At 37.5% G+C, this 18,103-nt stretch overlaps 1 protein-coding gene, 1 long non-coding RNA gene and 1 pseudogene across 3 annotated transcripts in view; 2 read left to right on the top strand and 1 right to left on the bottom strand.

Moving 5' to 3' along the window:
* CLINT1 (clathrin interactor 1) overlaps positions 1 to 18,103 on the top strand; it is a 60,527-nt gene that overhangs the window by 14,996 nt on the left and 27,428 nt on the right. The gene's annotated exons all lie outside the window — the stretch shown is intronic.
* On the bottom strand, positions 1,624 to 3,841 carry LOC131831484 (Y-box-binding protein 1-like; annotated as a pseudogene).
* Positions 12,334 to 16,880, top strand: LOC131831841 (uncharacterized). Its single transcript, XR_009353819.1, has 2 exons — positions 12,334 to 14,150; positions 14,368 to 16,880. It is a non-coding gene; the product is annotated as an uncharacterized LOC131831841 (long non-coding RNA).

Here is an 18,103-nt window from a genome sequence, read left to right as displayed (position 1 = left end):
AGAGAATGAGGTATATTATGTTAAGGATTGCAGAAAGCCACCAGATGACCTGGTTTATTCATTTCATTAGTATTTATTGATCATTTAGAACTGTTTCAGATAACTTGAAGTGTAGTTGTAAATAACTCTTTGTAGGAAGAGATAAATAAAAAACAAGTAAATAAAATTATATTTTTAAGTGTGAAGTGAAGGGGCTAACGTAGAGAATCATGAATGGGACTATTTTAAGTAGAATAGGAGAAGAAAGCCTTTCTGAGGACATGGGGTTTATGTTAAGACTTAAAAGATTTTTAACGAGAGTAGAGGAAGGAAGTTCCCAGAGAGAAGATACTAGGGAATAAGCAAAGTGGTGAAAGAGCTGGTGAGAAAGAGAACAGTATGAAAGAACATGGAGAAAGGTAGTCTCAGGGAATGTTTGGCCATTGCATGGAGCTTGGATTTATTGTAAGTGTAATAAGAAGCTGTGAGGAATTTCAATAAGAGAGTGAAATGATTCCATTGGTATAACTACTCTTGCTACTTGGTTGGATAATAGATCACAAAGGGGACAAATAGAAAGGGGCAGTGGTTAAAATTGTGGTTATAACATAAGCAGTTAGGAGCAAAAGCCCTAAACCTTTATCTCTGGATTCAGACTAAGTTGAAATTCTAAGCATACCACTTAATGATTGTATGCCCATGAGCAAGATATTTAACCTCTTTGTATCTCAGTTTCCTCATCCATAAAATGGGAATAATAATAGTAATTGCCTCATGAAGTTGATAGATTAGATTGTATGTAAAAGGCTTGGAACATTGCCTGGCCCACAGAGTTAAGTAAGTGTTTAAAAACCCATAAATAAGGCCCTCTTATGGAATAAAATGTGAAGTGGGCAATAAAATGTGCTCAGTTGCTTGTACTGTTTGCCTTATTTGGGAAAGAATACACAAGAGTTACTGCTGTGCAGAGTCCTTTGCACAGCTCTTCTGCAGTAACAGTGTATAGCGAAGGCATAGTACTAGTATGTCCAAGTTTCAGTTAACAAGGTGCCATGCAAAGTGAGAGCTGCTTGTATAAGAATTAAGCCTCTGTAGATGGGAAACCTTTGATGGCCCCTTAATCCATAGTTGACAGCAGGAGTAGGAGGTTTAAAGGTTTTGAAGTATTTTTTAACTTTAGATTTTGGTATTCACAGGTTTCTGTGGACATAGAATTCTTGTGCCAGTGTGTGTGTGTCTTAACTCTAAGTTTTTGTTAGGGGTCAGTAAGCCAGTTTTAGGGGATATAGCAAATTAACAAGTCTTTCTGGCCATGCCTTCAAAAGACCTCAGATTGAAACAGGAGAGCCCCCCTTTAAAAATTATTATTATTTAAGACCTTTATTAATGGGTGCTTGCAGTTTGTTGATTTTTTGAAAAAATCAAGTTGTAAACTTTTATTACAAATTAAAAATGAGGTTCTTAAAAATCTCTCCTTGACCAGATACGAAACAGTTTAAAAACCTTTAAAGGTGTATTGAGAAAAACCAGGCTTTAAAAAAAAAACACACACAAAACACTTTTGTCATTACCAAAAAGACGTCTTTAGGTAAAAATAATAATAACCCCATTCTGCATAGATAATGCAGATAGCTGTTTATCGGGTCAGTGGGCAAAAAGCAAGCACTTAAGGTCTTCAGCTCCAGTCTTTTGTTCATTTTTTATTCCTGGAATTCCATCTTCATTTCTTCGTGTTGGATGACTGAACCGGATGATGGTAGAGATGGTAAGCCAGCATTTACTCAGCCCTGCGAGTAAATGGGAGTCAAAAGCCTCCGGAGCGGACGAATTTTCAGATGGTGGATCGGCTGCTTTTGTTTCTTTGCCATCTTGTGGCTTAGGGTTTTCTGGGCATCTGCGTCCGTAATTGAAGTTGCAGCGGTACTGATGTTGAGGTGGCTGCTGACCCTGGGTCTCATCTTGATTTTTCTTATCTTCCTCGTTGCCATCCTCTCTAGGTTGTCTTTGTCGAGGAAGGAGCCCTGCAGAATCGTCGTCTATAAGCCCGATACATATTCTGTCTCACTGGTCTACTTTGTTCTCCTGCACCCTGGTTGTCAGCACCTTCCATCACTTCTCTCTGCAGGGGAGGGTTGGCATACTGTGGTCGACACCCATAGGGTCTCTGCATGTAGTAAGGTGGGATCCATTGCCTGTGGTTGCGCCGGTGCTGTTGGGCCTGGCCTTCGGGAGCACTTTCCAATGCCTCCTTCTTTTCCCCACTCGCACTATTCTGGTAATTCTGCCGGTAATTGCGTGGAAGACCCCTGCGATGTGGATAGCGTCTATAATGGTTACGTCTGCTGCATATTTACTGCGTTGCACTGGAACCTCCACCAGGGCCTGTCAACATTTGCTGCATCCGCACCCTTTTCTCCTTCAACAACATCCAACTGCACAGTCTCTCCATCTCCTACACTGTGAAGGTACTTCCTGGGGTGGTTATTCTTTATGGCAGTCTGGTGTACAAATACATCTTCCTTGGTGTCATTCCTGTTGATGAAACCATATCCATTTCTTACACTGAACCATTTCACTGTTCCCAAAACCTTCCTTGCCATGACTTTCTTGTCCCCGCTGGCAGGTGCTGCGGACTGCGCTGCTGCCGTGGTGCTGGACTTGGAGTCTGAGGCGCTGAGGGCGGGGGTCAGCAGGCGGCTGCTGGGTCTCGGTCTTGCTGCTCTGGGTTGCTGTGATGGTGAGCTGGGTGGGTTGCGGCTGCTGCGGCTCCTCCTGGGCTGCTCAGGGCTTCTGGAGTCCTTTTTTTTATTCTTCTCCCTTTTTATTTTAAGTAGGCTCCATGTCCATCTTGGGCCTTGAACTCAAGACTCTTGAGATCAGGGTTCACATGCTCTACTGCCTGAGCTGGCCAGGTTCCCCCCACCCAAAAAAAAAAATTTCATGAAGGTAATATTTCTCATGTCATTCTCTGTATATTTGTTGGTTAGAGGATATTTATTTTAGCCCTCTCTATTCATGTCTTAATCTCAGTTTCTTTGTTTTACATTCCCCTCTCTGTTACCAAGAGATTATGGATTCCACTCATGTATTCACTGGTTGGTTATTAAATATCCATTTTATGTGAGGCATTCATGGTTAGATACTGGACAGGGAAATAAGAATGCATAATATGTGGTACAGTCATTTCTTCTTGTTTGAGGTGCACAGGTTCTCCAGAGTGCTAACACTGAATTAGCAAATACTGAACCTTTGTTCCCGGGTTAGGTTTCTGTGCACCTCTCTGCACATTTTCATCGTCCCATCAATGCATAGCCATGTTTTGTATCAATTTCTGTATGAACACATTTATCATATACATTGTTGATTCAGTGACACTGAGCAGAGGGCCAACAACACTGTACCTCATGCCTGAACAAAGCTTACTGACACAGGCATTTTCCTTGTAAGGCACATTATAGCCTTCTTAACACTTAGAACTCTATAGACAGCACTCTGACACCAGGCTTGAAGGTCATTAAACAGTGAAATCACCAAAAAAATACCACACAGATGTAAAAAATCATGTCACTGCATAGACTGAGAAAAGGGCACTTTTTTACAGTATGAGAACTAAAACAATAAGGCAGAGCATAACCTTTCTGACCTCATCTGGGAATATGCACAACAGATGACTCAAATTTTTCACTGCTCTGCACATCTTCACAAATGACTGTGAAAGTGCTATTAATATTGATTTTAGTGTTACAAAAACATTTTAGTGAGCAAACTCAAATACAGAATCCTCAAATAAGAGAATCAACTATACTTGTTTTGCAAAAAACTTACAATGTTTCAAGGGGGAATTAAGATTAAGTTCATACATAGCTATTGTACAGGGCACTATAATTCATAAGGGCTATAAATGTAATGTTTATTTCATCATAGAAAGGGGAGGTTAAGGGTTAGAAGGAATCATGGAAGCTTCATTTTTGTATCTTTGTTAAAAACTAGGTTTGAATTTAGCTGAAAGATGATTCCAGGAGTGAACAGTTACTGAGGTAAGAAAGGGCTGTTTAAATTTCAGATGGTAATAAAGTATAATTATCCCCTAAAGGAAATCAAACAGAAGTAATGGGAGGAAAAGCTAGACAGGTAGTTTGAGACTATATCAAGCAGGTCCTGATCACCAGGACTTTTTTAGTCAGAAGAAAGAACCTGTTTAAGCTATTTGTTCAATTACTCAATAAATATTTATTGGATATCTGCTATCACCAAGCCTGTTACAGGCACTGGGGATCTTTAAGTGAGAAAGACAGTTTGTGTCTTCTGGATGTTTTCAGTCCAGAAGGGGAGAAAGACAAGAAAATACACATGTCTGTTATAGTACACTAGTTTTAGTTTTAGGTCAAGATAAAGAACAGGGTGCTTTGAAGTGCATATAGGCAGATCTCCAGAGTTAAAGGAAGATTTCTTGGAGGAAATGACATTTAAACTAAAATCCGATGGTAAGGTGAAGTGAGGCCAGGGGCAGGGATGGACAGGCAGAGGGCTTTCAGACAGAGGGAACAGCTTGTACAGGGTTCTAGAGGTGAGAATGACAGTGATGGGACTAAAAAAGTAAACTGATACCACATATGAAGGACCTTTTTTTGTCCAGTTAAGGAATTTGGACTTCATCTTGAAGGTAGTAAGGAAGACTTCGTAGGATTTAAAATGGGTGCATAGATAGGATTGGTATTTCAGGAAGAGTTTGCTTTGGTCCCAGCATGGTGGGAGATAGAGGAGAAGCAGAAACTTTAGTTACAATATTGTTGGCAGTAATCTGGGTAAGAAATGGTTGGGACCCCCAGTCTCAGGTAGTGGCAGTGTAGGTAGAGAGAAGTAGATGGATATATTAGTGATACTTACAAACTACAGGAGAAAAGGCCAGGGAATGGATTTGATGCTGGGTGGGAAGAGGGGAGGGAAGTCATCAGTTATAAGGTTGAAGCCATAACTGTGGATGTTACTGTCCATTGATACATGAAGAGGAAAATGTTTGGGGAAGGTGGCGATGAATTAGTGATGGACCAACATGACCAACATTAAATGTTGGAAAACTGAATCTGGTCACGGTTTGAAGGATGAATAAATAGAGAATACACCCAAAATGGAGAGATTGTTCAGTGGCTCTTGTATTTATTTGAGAGAGAGAAAGAGCACACACAAAAGCAGGGGGAGGGAAACGGAGTAGCAAATTCCCCAGCTGAGCAGGGAGCCCAACGTGGGGCTTAATCCCAGGACCCTGAGATCAGGACCTGATCTGAAGGCAGACATTTAACTGAGTGAGCCATCCAAGCACACCCATCCTGCCCCTAGGTTCCTGCCTTTTTTTTTTTTTTTAAGATTTGATTTGAGGGCGCCTGCGTGGCTCAGTGGGTTAAAGCCGCTGCCTTTGGCTCAGGTCATGGTCTCAGGGTCCTGGGATCGAGTCCCGCATCGGGCTCGCTGCTCAGCAGGGAGCCTGCTTCCCGCCCCCCCCCCCCCCCGCCTCTCTCTGCCTGCCTCTCCATCTACTTGTGATCTCTCTCTGTCAAATAAATAAATAAAATCTTAAAAAAAAAAAGATTTGATTTGAGAGAGAGAGAGTGAGAGGAAGAAGCAGACTCCCCACTTAGCAGAGATCCTAATGCAGGGCTCAATCCCAGGACCTTGAGATCATGACCTGAGCAGATGCTTAACCGACTGAGCCACCCTTGCCCCTGGGATGCCTGTATTTTTAATGCAGCACGACAGGTCTTGGAGATTAATGGGAAGTAGGCATTGAGAGAAAAGACTCCCAGAGATGACTCCAAACGTCCTCCAAGAATTGTATGCAGTCTACCCAGCTTAATGACGTGCCCTCAGATCATTTTTCAGGTTGAGAAATAATAAGCTGCCTTCATGTTGGCTCCTTTTCAAATATGTTGAAACTAATATTGTTAAAAAGCAGCTCTAACGCATAAGAAGAATAATTTTTTCACCCTTGGGACTTGATAAAGCTAATTTCTTTTTGAGTATCTCATATATATATTTCATCAATCCTTGTGAAAAATGTTACCCCTGATCAGGGTGCCCATAAAAATAGTAGTCTGTGAGGTAAGGGCTGTGAGAAGAGGCAATCCCTCTCTTTTCTTGAGCTCTTTGCCCTGTTTCTGTTAGTTCAGCAATGCGTTATAAAATACCATAAAAGAAGTCAAACATGCAGGAAAAAAAAGGAAAGATGTTTAATCTTTAATCTTTAGGGTTATTAAAGAGGATTAAGAAGTTAACACTTAAAGCTAAAAATAGAAAACTTTGAAGGGATGGAATAAAGTTTAAAAAGTTTTTAAAACCCAGTGGGTAAAAAAGGGCATAAACAGTAAAACTGATGAGACTTAAATAAGATAGGAAACTGAAATCAACAGTAAAGATCAATCAAGAGGTTTGATTAAAAATAAGTGAGATGTAAAGCAAGATAAAAGGCTGAAAGTCAGCCATCAGACAGGAATTTAAGAACATAAAAATGAAAAGTTAAAGGCAAAGCTATCCATTAAGAAAAAAGAAAAACTAACAGATACTAAAAACAAGTGGTAAGAGGAAAGGTGTAGGCAGTTTTGGAAGTCTAATATAAAGGGCAGTTTTTAAAAATAGTGAACACCAAAGTGGGTTTTGGGGGACACTTAGAAAATGCTCCATGAAGAAGATATGTTACACCCAAAGTTTTAGAAATGTTTAGTGTAGTCCGCTCTTGGAGACTCTCAGTGCAGTTTAGAATTATAGTCTCTGAGAAGTGCTATAGTAATAAAATTGCCTTTGTTTTACATAACATCTCCCAAACCTTACCAAGTTTTTACCAGATACTAGCATACTGTTTTAGAAGAAAATAAAAATGGAAATCTTAAAAGTTACAGAGATAGACAGTAAAAAGAAGTCTGCTGGACTTGAGGCTGGATTTGGGTTGGGGCTGGCATTCCTAGGAAATAAGTGTCCAGCACTGTTCAGCTAGCCTCCAAGATAACACATGACACCCTTCCCTTCTGGTCCTCCATCCAGAGTTGTCTTCAAAAGCTTTTATGTGTGCAGACAGGGCACTGATAGAAAATATATGCTGCTGAGCCAGAAGAGTGGAAACTGATCCTCAGCAGAATTAAATCAGCTCAGCCATGGGACACTACCCTAGCAAATGAAGCGAGAGGTTTTTATATAGGTTTTATATAGCTGTTTTTCTTTTCCTTAAGAGGGATTAAGTTTTTCACTATGTAAAAACAATTTTAAACAAATGTGTTTCTTTGCACACTGTTTTTCATGGTTTTTTTTCCTTTTAGATTTTGTCTACATGAACATTTGTTTTTATATAGTTGATAGTGGTTAGTGTTCACCAGTTGTGGGTAATGAGAGCTCTTTCTCTATGGCAGGGAGAAAAAATATTTTCTAGTATGGCAGCCTCTGCCTGTTCCATTGCTGTATTGTTCCAAGCACCATTGCTGCCACATTTTGGAAGCAACTTTTTATCCTGCTTTCCTGAACCACTTAACACCTTCTTTTCTTTTGCCCCCAGTAGAACATCCCCTCCCCCAAATCTTACTGCCACCAGAGTGCCTCTCCAAAAAGTAACTCTTTAACATCAATGGACTAACTTAGAGAATGGTTGGGACAGCTTTTTTGTAAGCCTGTCATCTGCTGCCAACTCATGGTAGCAGCAGCACCTGTGCTAGAGGGAGAGTAGAAGGGCTTCTACATGTCATCAAAACCCATGAACATTCAGACATTTCCTAGTTTAATGATTTGTGCTCTTGGGCCCTTAAATGCTTTGTTCAACCAGCCACCTCGTGGAGTGAATTATATAATTTTATTTTGGCATTTTGAAAGCTCAGAATTCTGCATGTTTTTATATTCCTGAATTGTAGACATAAACCTCATGCTAGGGGCGCCTGGGTGGCTCAGTGGGTTAAGCCTCTGCCTTCGGCTCAGGTAATGATCCCAGGGTCCTGGGATCAAACCCTGCATCCGGCTCTGCTCAGCAAGGAGCCTGCTCCCTCACTCCCTGCCTGCCTCTCTACCTACTTGTGATCTCTCTCTCTCTGTCAAATAAGTACATAAATGAATACCTCATGCTAGATAATTTCTCTTCTTTCTATAATAGCTTAAAAGTCTTTGTTTTTTGTATGATTTGCTTTGGGATGTTCAGTTCCAGTAGTAGATAAGAATGAGTTTAGTGAATCCCAAAAAAGTTAGAGACTTTATCAGCTGATGTCAGATTACCACTAAAGGAGAAAATACTGCTTTATGTAAAATAAAACCATAGCTCACACTTGGTGGTACCACAAGATTAATAAGGAGAGTGAATTTCAAAATACAAATTCTCTTGAGTGTAAAGTAGCAGTTCTATGCTGGCGCTTGTAGTAGTAGGTACTTGTCCTCTCTCTTAGTAATACTCATTTCCAGGTCTTTGGCCACTTCTTAATAATAAGATTGCTTTTGCCTTGCTATACACTTATGTCCTTAAAATCTTCATTTCAATGTCTATACTGTGGGCTAGGTAGGCTGCCAGATACTGTGACTGTAAAGTTCTGCAGCAGTGAATGAGATGTGGGTAAGTAATAGACTTATGCTAGTTTACTCTAAGGGGCCACATAAAGAATATCTTCAAACTAAAAATAATACATACTGGCAGAAAAATAACCATGTGTGCTGAATGGTAGGCACACTGACCATTTCATCTCTTATATGTGAGAACTATCTCTGAGATGAGGAACTTTGAGACCCAAAGGGTTGATTTGTCCAGGAACCCGAGACAGAATTCAGGCCTTGTTAACTTCTAATAAATTATTGGTCAGTTAATATACATATTATTTTGCTTTTCTACAAAACAGCCATAAAAGATGAAGCAGATTATGAAAATACATAAATGTGTGTATTTTTCCTTTAGGGTGGCCTTGTGTTTTGGAACAGTTCCTGGAAATGGGGCCCATTTTAATGTTCGAAAATGGGTTGCTATCAAACGACTCATTTTATTTGGTATTGCTAACCACTGAAGTTTTAAGGAAAGGGAAATAGTTTTATAGTTTCTTCCTCCCACAGGTCATAATTTAGTTGTGGACATCAGGATGTTTTTCTTGGCTTATCTCATTCATGTCGTTTTTCTTGCACATCTGTTACATAAATTACTAAACTATTTCCTTGGAAAACTGCCAGTTTAAGTCACACTTAATAGTGATCAAGAGGTCAGTAACTGTTGGAAAAGAGAATTAAATGACAGACTTTGAGGGGCAGAAATCCAACTACCATCCTGGTTCAAGTATTTTTTGTTTTGGATCAGTTCCTAAATTTTCTATGGCATTGGAATAATTATGTGTGGCTTCTAGTGTTTCCCAAAAGACTTTATAAACAATTATTGACTTTTTAACATAAAAAGGTATTTTAGTCATTGCTTCCATAAGTTTTTAATATTTGAGTGATCAGTTTATGTATACATTCTAATCTGGTACATAGTTTGGCCTGTGAAACTAAATTTGGAAATACTGACTTCTTTAAGTCTTCACTCATTTTATGTTACCTTTCCTGACCTTGAATTCTACGTAAACCATTAAGTAATGATTTTCTGTGGTGTTTTTTGGGGAAAAGTTCTTTAAGACATTAGTTCTGCTAGTTGCATTTTAGGACAGCTTTACACTTAAGTGATGAACATACTAATTATTAGAAATCTCAGAAACTTTAGGGCGCCTGGGTGGCTCAGTGGGTTAGGCCGCTGCCTTCGGCTCGGGTCATGATCTCAGGGTCCTGGGATCGAGTCCCGCATCGGGCTCTCTGCTCAGCAGGGAGCCTGCTTCCTCCTCTCTCTCTCTCTCTCTGCCTGCTTGTGATCTCTCTCTCTGTCAAATAAATAAATAAAATCTTTAAAAAAAAAAAAAAGAAATCTCAGAAACTTTAAATATAAGTTTTGGCTTTTGTAAACTGATATTGAATCATTACTGGAGATTTTTCTGGAGTGTTAGGAATACTTCCATAAGCAAGAGAAGACCAAGTATTTATTTAATGTAAATCTGAAATTGTATGGATTTGGAATGCTAGTTTGTAAGCTTGAAATCTTTAAATAAAGATGTCATTTGGAGTATTGATAATCTGTAATAAGTATGTTTACAGATTAGAAGAGAAACTATGTCATGAGTCAGTCAATAACAGTTACTGATAAAAGTTCTTGAGGTTTTTTTGCATTACATTTCCTACTGTGTAACTATTCTCCTTTCTAAAGTGTAGATTTTTTTTTCAAGATTGATTTTAGGGAATGAGAGACCATGCGAGAGTGGGGATTCAGGGGAGGGAGAGGAAGACAGAATCTCCAGCAGACTTAACTGAGCGCAGAGCTGACAGGAGGCTCAGTCCCAGGACCCCAAGACTATGAGCTGAGCTGAAACCAAGAGTCAGATGGAGCTGAGCTGAAACCAAGAGTTAGATGCCCAATTGACCAAACCACCCAGGCACCCCTAAAATGTCACAGATTCTTGATTTCTTTGTTGAGTTTTGACTTTTTAAAATAAATTTAAACTTGTTAACAGGAGATAATGTATAGTTTTGTTATGATTCAAATCTGATATCTGTGGGAACAAGTCACTTAGCTAAGCCAGTCACTGGCATCAACAAGGCAGCTTGGTTTAGTTATGCTGCAGCTCTGGGGTTGTTGTAACTTAATTTCTTTGTGAAAAACAACTCAAGAAAAGCAGCCTCCAGTACTGGTACTGAAGGTGGCAGAGCCTAAGAAAAAGATGATTAACAGACAGAAAATAGTAGCATTACAAAGTGTATTTAGAGGGGAACACATTGGGTTTTATAGTACATTGGATTGATGATAATCAAATGTATACAGAAACAGTAAAAAAATTATAAAGTGTTCTGCCATGCATAAGTTTCTTACCTAAGGAAGAACTCTTGATGAATTTCTTGGTCTCTGTGTTGGGAAAGTATAATCTGTACAGAATACTTTAAACTTTTGACCAAATCTGGAAGACTGTCTTCTACAAACATTTGTGTTTTTGTAATTGTGATGGTAAACAAAGGTCTTCAGTTAATCGTTCATAAATGTTAGGTTTGTTAGTCTTTTCTATCTGCAGAGTATGTTTAGTATTTAATTTGCTCCTCGTTGTCCCCCCACAAAAAACTGAAAATATATTTTTAGAGAATTTATCTTTCTACTTTATCTGTAAATGATACAGAGTCTAAAAATTTGAGTTAAGATTATAAGAATATTGAGCTGTATCAATCACCAGTGTTCTGTAACAGGAAAAATCAAGAGTGATTAAATTTTATATTCCCAGTTCCCACCTCCATGATAGTACTGGACTGAGCTGTAACTGAAATTGAAGGCCAACATCACTCAGAAATGGATCAGAGAATTTGGTAGTAGAGTGTTGGAAGAATAGCATTTCTTAGAAAAGAGTATGGATAGCCCTTAATTTTCTTACAACTTAAAACAATTAGAATTTCAGTTAGAATTACATCAGCTGGAGGTACTTTTCTGTTGTATCATGTGAGGAAGGAAAAACTAAAATGGTGTTTTGAACATTAATACATTTTTTAGGCGGGCATCTTGAGTTTGGATTTAAGCAGTTTTTCCATTTGTGCTATGTTTTTAAAATGTTTTAGGTGTCCAGTTACACTATCTAAATGGATCTTTGAGTATCCAAAATTACCTTAAAAAGAACTTTAGAAAGTTGAAGCTTTTAAAAGAACTGCGGGACTTCCCCCCCCCCCCATTAAAACCTGTCAGTAAAGTATTCTTTAATATTTATTTGGTGTTAATTTTTTTTACTGTGATAGCTAAAGGATGAGGTTTAGTATTTCAGTGCAAATTCTTTATGGTTATTTTGAAAAGCAGAGTTTCATGTTTCAGCATTTAGTGTTTTAATGTTCCCTCTTGAAAAGTAAAGAGGAAAGCAGAAGGTGCATAATCCAGCATAGTCCTCTGTGTAAATAGTGAAATCATAAATAATACACATATGAGCATCCCACATATTTATTACGTAAGTGGATTGGAATGATGCATATGTTTTTTAAGTAACCAGGTTACTCTCCTGGAATCTTACTACAGCAGAAGAATGAATAAGAGAACCTCAGATTTTTGATGTCTTCAATTTCAGTTTTTCCCCATTCAAACTATTTGTTTTACCTTGCTTTTTAGAGTATTTTTGTTTGTGTGGGGTTATATTGGTTTCTCCTTTTCAGTTGGATACTTTGTATTTAAGATTTAGTAAAACCAAAGGAAATGTAATTTCCATGACTATCTTTCTTTAAAGATTAATTCAGCATTTAGTTCTTTTAGTAGTACAGTTTGTGATGTCTTTTTTTTTTTTTTTTTTTTTTTTAAAGATAGAGAAAGGAAGAGGGGCAGAGGGAGAGAGAGAGTCTTAAGCAGGCAGGTTCCATCCTCAGCACTGAGCCTGATGCAGGGCTCCATCTCACCACCCTGAGATCATGACTTGAGCTGAAATCGAGAGTTGGACGTTTAACCGAGTTACCTGGATGCCCAGAGGTCATCTTAATATATTAACTGGCAAACTTTTTCTTTTAGGTCATGTGGTATTACTAATTCTCTGATTGATAGGGCATTGAGGCATAATAGAACAGGGCTTTGGAATTAGGGAACCTAGCAGAGTTTGAACATCAGTTGTTTACTAATCATGTGATAGTGAGTTTATTTAACTTCTGTTCCAGGGGGTTGCTATTAAATATATTTTTCCTTCCTGTTCACTCATTTTTCCTATTTGGTTGAAGGGGCTGCTGCTGGTAATGACAGCATGGCAGCAGTAGAGAGAAACTGGCCAGCATTAGGTTTGTTACATTTTTTTCTTCTGAACTTTCCAGTACTTATTTTACTAGTTTTCTTCTTCTGGTGTGGAGGGAAGCACTGTAGTTTGTTCCTCATATTAGCACATCAGCTCTTTTATATCTAAAATCTTATATAATCAAATATGATAATAACATTCGCTTTAACAACATGAATTCTTCTACTGAACCATTGCTTATGTTATGACATTTTTCATTGCAGTGTGTTTTATTTTCAGATCAAGAAAAGACTTTTTTTTATGGGTAGCAGATACCCAGCCAAGTAGATGAATCAGTTTTTCCACCTCCTTGCCCCATTTCTATGCAACCTCAGATTTCTGCTTGCAAAGAAAGTTACGGATTTGTTCATTTAGGAGTACTAGACTTCTTGGTTGTTGATTACAAATTTGATTTCTATTCACAGGACTGTAATAACATGTTACTTGATTTTAAAATATGAGTATTGAACCTGTAAAATGTTCAGCTTGCAGACAAGGGCAATGTGGTAAAGGCTATCCCATGATGAAAAATGAATATCACATCGTCTATTATCAAACTTTCAGAGCAAGTATTCTTAAAACTATTGTCCTAATTTTGGGCCAGAAGCTTTTAAAAAGAGAAGAAAAACAAAAACAAAAAAACAAGCATTAACAAAGGAACTTGTTACCTGAGAAAACTTTCTCTTTTGGTGTTCATTTTGTGGGTGTTTTTATAAAATTTTTTAAGTTATTGAAAGATTGAAACTTTATAGAGAGCATACAGTAGTTTAACCTGTATTGTAAAAGTATCTTCTGAAATCTTTGTGACATTGAGATGAAGAGGTGACTTTTAAGTGTATGTTTTAATGTTCAGGACTCATTCTTTCCTAAAAGAATTTTTTTTAAAACGTGTTAATTTAAATATTAGGTACTTGAATGGTTCCATATAGTTTTACACATATAGCACTTGGTATGTGTGTATTACATATACTTGCATTTACTAGCCTGATAAAACAAGACTTTGGAAGTACAAATAATACTTAACATGGTCTACCATGATGCTAATTTGCCTAAAAAGAGTTAAAGTGTTACTAATGATGTTGCATATAATGATGATACAGTACTTTCTATTTTTAATGGCATTTAATACTTTTCCCTTGGTTTCAGTATAATATTCATGGGAGGAAATTCAGAAAATACAGGAAAGTATAATATATGTGCTGCTGAAGTGAGCACAATACAGGAAAGTATAAAGAAAAAAATACTGTTATTTAAGCCATAACTTTGAAAGCTGTGTTTCTGTCTCTTGCTGCCTGTTTTCCTGTTACTTGGACTCTCTGTGTCTCTAAGTGTCGATGTACATATGCATGCATACAATAAAACACAGATTTAAAGGTCTAACAGCGGGGTGCCTGGGTGGCTCAGTGGGTTAAGCCGCTGCCTTCGGCTCAGGTCATGATCTCAGCGTCCTGGGATCGAGCCCCACAAGGCTCCCTGCAGAGAGCCTGCTTCCTCCTCTCTCTCTCTGCCTGCCTCTCTGCCTGCCTGTAATCTCTGTCTGTCAAATAAATAAATAAAATCTTTAAAAAAAAAAAAATAAATAAAAATAAAGGTCTAACAGAAAATACTGCTAAATATTTTCCTGATCTCAGAGTGAATGAAGTCGTAAAACAAAAAGAAGAAAACATTGAAAATATAAGTATTTTTTTAAAAAGGATGTAAAATTAAGGCAAGCTAGGAAAAATACTACATCAGTCTGTTTCAGTTTCCTTATTTATTCCTTCGTTAGCAGGTGGAACTGAATTATACAAGATTGACCTTTTGGTGTATGGTTTTGTTTTAACAAAACATTCTTAAACTTTTAAACAGGAAAAAATTATCAGTTAGAACTGTTCATACTTTTTCTTGTCAGTCATTAATGCACTGACCATCTATAAGTAAGTGTCCCATTTTAGCTTTTATTTCAACCTTTCTTGCCTCTAAAACCTGGACCCAAACTGTTATTAAATAAAATATCTTGGTGTTTTTTCAGTAGTGAGTGGTGAAATAAACAGGAAATGAGAAATAAAGAGGAGAGCCAAAATGAACACTAATAATTTAGAAGGTGAATAATCAACCCTTGAATAATTGAACATTCGCTGTGTGGACACAGCCATAGAAGCATGTGTGCAGAATTTGAGGACAGTAACTTTCAGCATTTGGCATTAAAGATCCAGTGAGTGAGTGGTGCTGGGTTGTCCGTTGAAGTACTCTCACTGGGGACTGACTCCCTTAGTCCTGTCCTACCTATTGGGGTGTTGTAAAAGAGCAAATGTAAAAAGCACTATAGACGCAATGAAGCCTTACCAGTACAAACAATAATGATTTTAATTGTGGATTTTATCCTTTAAAAAAAACAGTGGTTCAGTATTGCTTTAAGGTAATATCTTCAGAACAGGAGCAGCTTCTTACATTCTTCACTCTTTGGTTATCTCCTAGTAATTTCCTATAATTTTGTTTGTAGAACACATCCCAGACCTTTGTCTTGAGTTTTGTCTGTGTGTTAAAAAATTGTTGGGAGGGCCCCCTCTAGTGTCTGAAGTATCCATTTTTAAAACATTTTTGTCACTCCTAGAAGTTTTAGGAATTAAACTAGCTATTTTTCCTTTCACATCTGGACATAATTTCTTTTTTTTCTTTTTGTGGGGGGAGGAGGAGGTTATTTTCCTTTTTTAAAAAGGTCACTGGAATTATGGGTAGGGTGTGGATTAAGGGCAGCAGAAAACATGGGAAAGGAAGGCTCAAAATGCCATTTCTACCTTTTTAGAAATAGTTATTTTTAAGTGAGCTGGATTTAGGCCAAACTATACAGTGTCATGTTGTTTTGTTTTAGTTTACATTTGTTTCTGAATTAGGTGCAGCTTAAAAATACTTTGTTTTGGAATTCTTTATGGCCATCAGATCTCATTTTAGAGTTCTTCGCAGTTTCTGAAAGCAGCAGTTTCAGTAGAAAATGGCTTTCAAGTAGAGCCTGGTTTTCTTCATGGAAGTTGTGTTGCTTTGTTACTTTTTGGTACTATTGCTGTTATCTTTTTGTAGGTATACTTTGAAACTATACTATAAGTGTTCTAATGCTGTTGTCATTTTACATAGTTCCCATTGTTTTTCAACCAAGGAAATAAGGTAATTCTTTTAAATTATTGGCTCTCTGCCACCTCTCCCTGTAAACACACAGCACTCAAACACACAGGCCTTCAGCTAAGAATCTTGTGAAGGGTTAGAGAAACAGGACCTTTCTCATTTGACCCAGCTTGAACAAGGAAAGTAGTGTTCTGAAAGCTACAACATTTATAAAGGTTCTAGTAAAAATATTTCATGTGCATGGAGTAAAGATTAACTCCTTTCATCTTGTTCTCTAGCAAATTAAACAATACAAACAGATTGTTAGTGCATTCTTGGTAATGAAATGCTTGGGTGAATTATAATCCTAATTGCTATTGTTCATTCCCACAGCTGCATGTTGACACTTAAAACTGCCTAAGCCACGCATTCTTCAGCCACTAGGATAAACAGAAGCATTTTGAAATCCATCATTTTATGGCATCTTAAATTACAAATCTGTCATTGGCTGCCTTGTTTTTATTTTGTTTCCATTGTTGAAGAAATTAGGAAAAAATGTTACTCCTTTGTATTTACATACAAAATTATTGTCAATAGAATCATTATTGGGTTTTTATGAACATTAATTAATAGTCTTAATTTTTAAAGGAGGCGGTGGAATTTATGTTGCAGGGAAACAATTTCTATTTATGTTATCAAACTAGTTGATATTTTAGGAGCCAGCTTTCTCCAAAATTTGAAAGAAAGTAATAGGATTTCACTTTTCCTCCTTAGTAGAACAGTCTTCTGAATATAAATCTAGAAACTAGATTTATTCTGTGATTTGGCAAGTCATATTTATATGTGTAATGGTTCCTTTCAGATTTGACCCAAACCATTTATTAGTCTCTTTCTTTGAAGGTAAAGAAGGAGAGCTATTTGCAGTGAATTTAAAATTTATATTTCCTTATATTTGAGAAACAGGTTTGAATACCAATTATAGCTGAACCTTCCTTACTTGGGAAAAAAAAAAAAAATAGAACCTTTGAATAACTGAAAAGCTGTATAGCAAGAGTGGGGTATATGGAAGTAATAGTGGACAAATTTTGGTTTTTCCTGTTTCTGAGGCTTAATTTTAAGTGGAAGATTTGAATGACCAAATACATAGGCATCTATTATAACAAGTGCTAGGTAATAATTGTAGCTTTAGATTTCAGTTGGATACTACTACAAGTCACATTTTCACAGTATTTCTTTGTAATGTCTAAATTCTTAAATCCATTTGAGTATGGAAATTCTGTTTTAATAACCAAACTTTTTGCCATCTTGTATCTTAATTTTAAGGCCCTCTATTCAAAGTTCATTCTTTCTTACGAAAATATTACTTAATATTTTTAAATTCTCTTAATAGGTAATTATTATCTGTAATACTAATAGCAGCTAACCTGTATTGAACGATGTCTGTGAGTCAGACACTGTGCTAATAGGTACCATTTGAGGTTCTACCCTTGGAAGTAGTGTTCTTCTTACTTACTCCCATTTTGCACTTGAGGAACCTGAAATTAAGACAATTGGAATAATTTTGCCAAAAGTCACAGAGTAATTGGAGTCAGATCTTTCTGACTACTAGAACCCTTCTTCTTCTTCTTCTTCTTTTTTAATATTTTATTTATTTGACAGAGATACAGCAAGAGGAAACACAAGCAGGGGGAGCGGAAGAGGGAGAAGCAGGCTTCCTGCTGAGCCAGGCCCAATGTGGGGCTCAATTCCAGGATTCTGGGATCATGACCTTAGCCAAAGGCAGACCCTTAACGACTGAGCCACCCAGGTGCCCCTAGAACCCATGTTCTTGACACTGCTGAAGTCTTAAGTGAAAGTTAAATATGTTGTCATACAATTTCTTTTTTTTTTTTTTTTAAGATTTTATTTATTTATTTGACAGAGAGAAATTACAAGTACACTGAGAGGCAGACAGACAGAGAGAGAGAGAAGGAAGTAGGCTCCCTGCTGAGCAGAGAGCCCGATGCGGGACTCGATCCTAGGACCCTGAGATCATGACCTGAGCCGAAGGCAGCGGCTTAACCCACTGAGCCACCCAGGCGCCCCTCATACAATTTCTTGATGAAATACTATGTAGCCATCAAAAGTGAGGCTTATGGTGACTAGTGACATAGAAAACATACACATGAAAAAAGACCAAGGGATTACAGTTAAATATTCATAGCAATTCCAAATATTTTTAGTGTTATCTTTGGTTTGCCATTGCCTTT

Source organism: Mustela lutreola, chromosome 5, assembly GCF_030435805.1.
Source record: "Mustela lutreola isolate mMusLut2 chromosome 5, mMusLut2.pri, whole genome shotgun sequence".
In the NCBI taxonomy this organism is placed as follows: domain Eukaryota; kingdom Metazoa; phylum Chordata; class Mammalia; order Carnivora; family Mustelidae; genus Mustela; species Mustela lutreola.
This window is presented reverse-complemented; position numbering and strand designations above follow the sequence as displayed.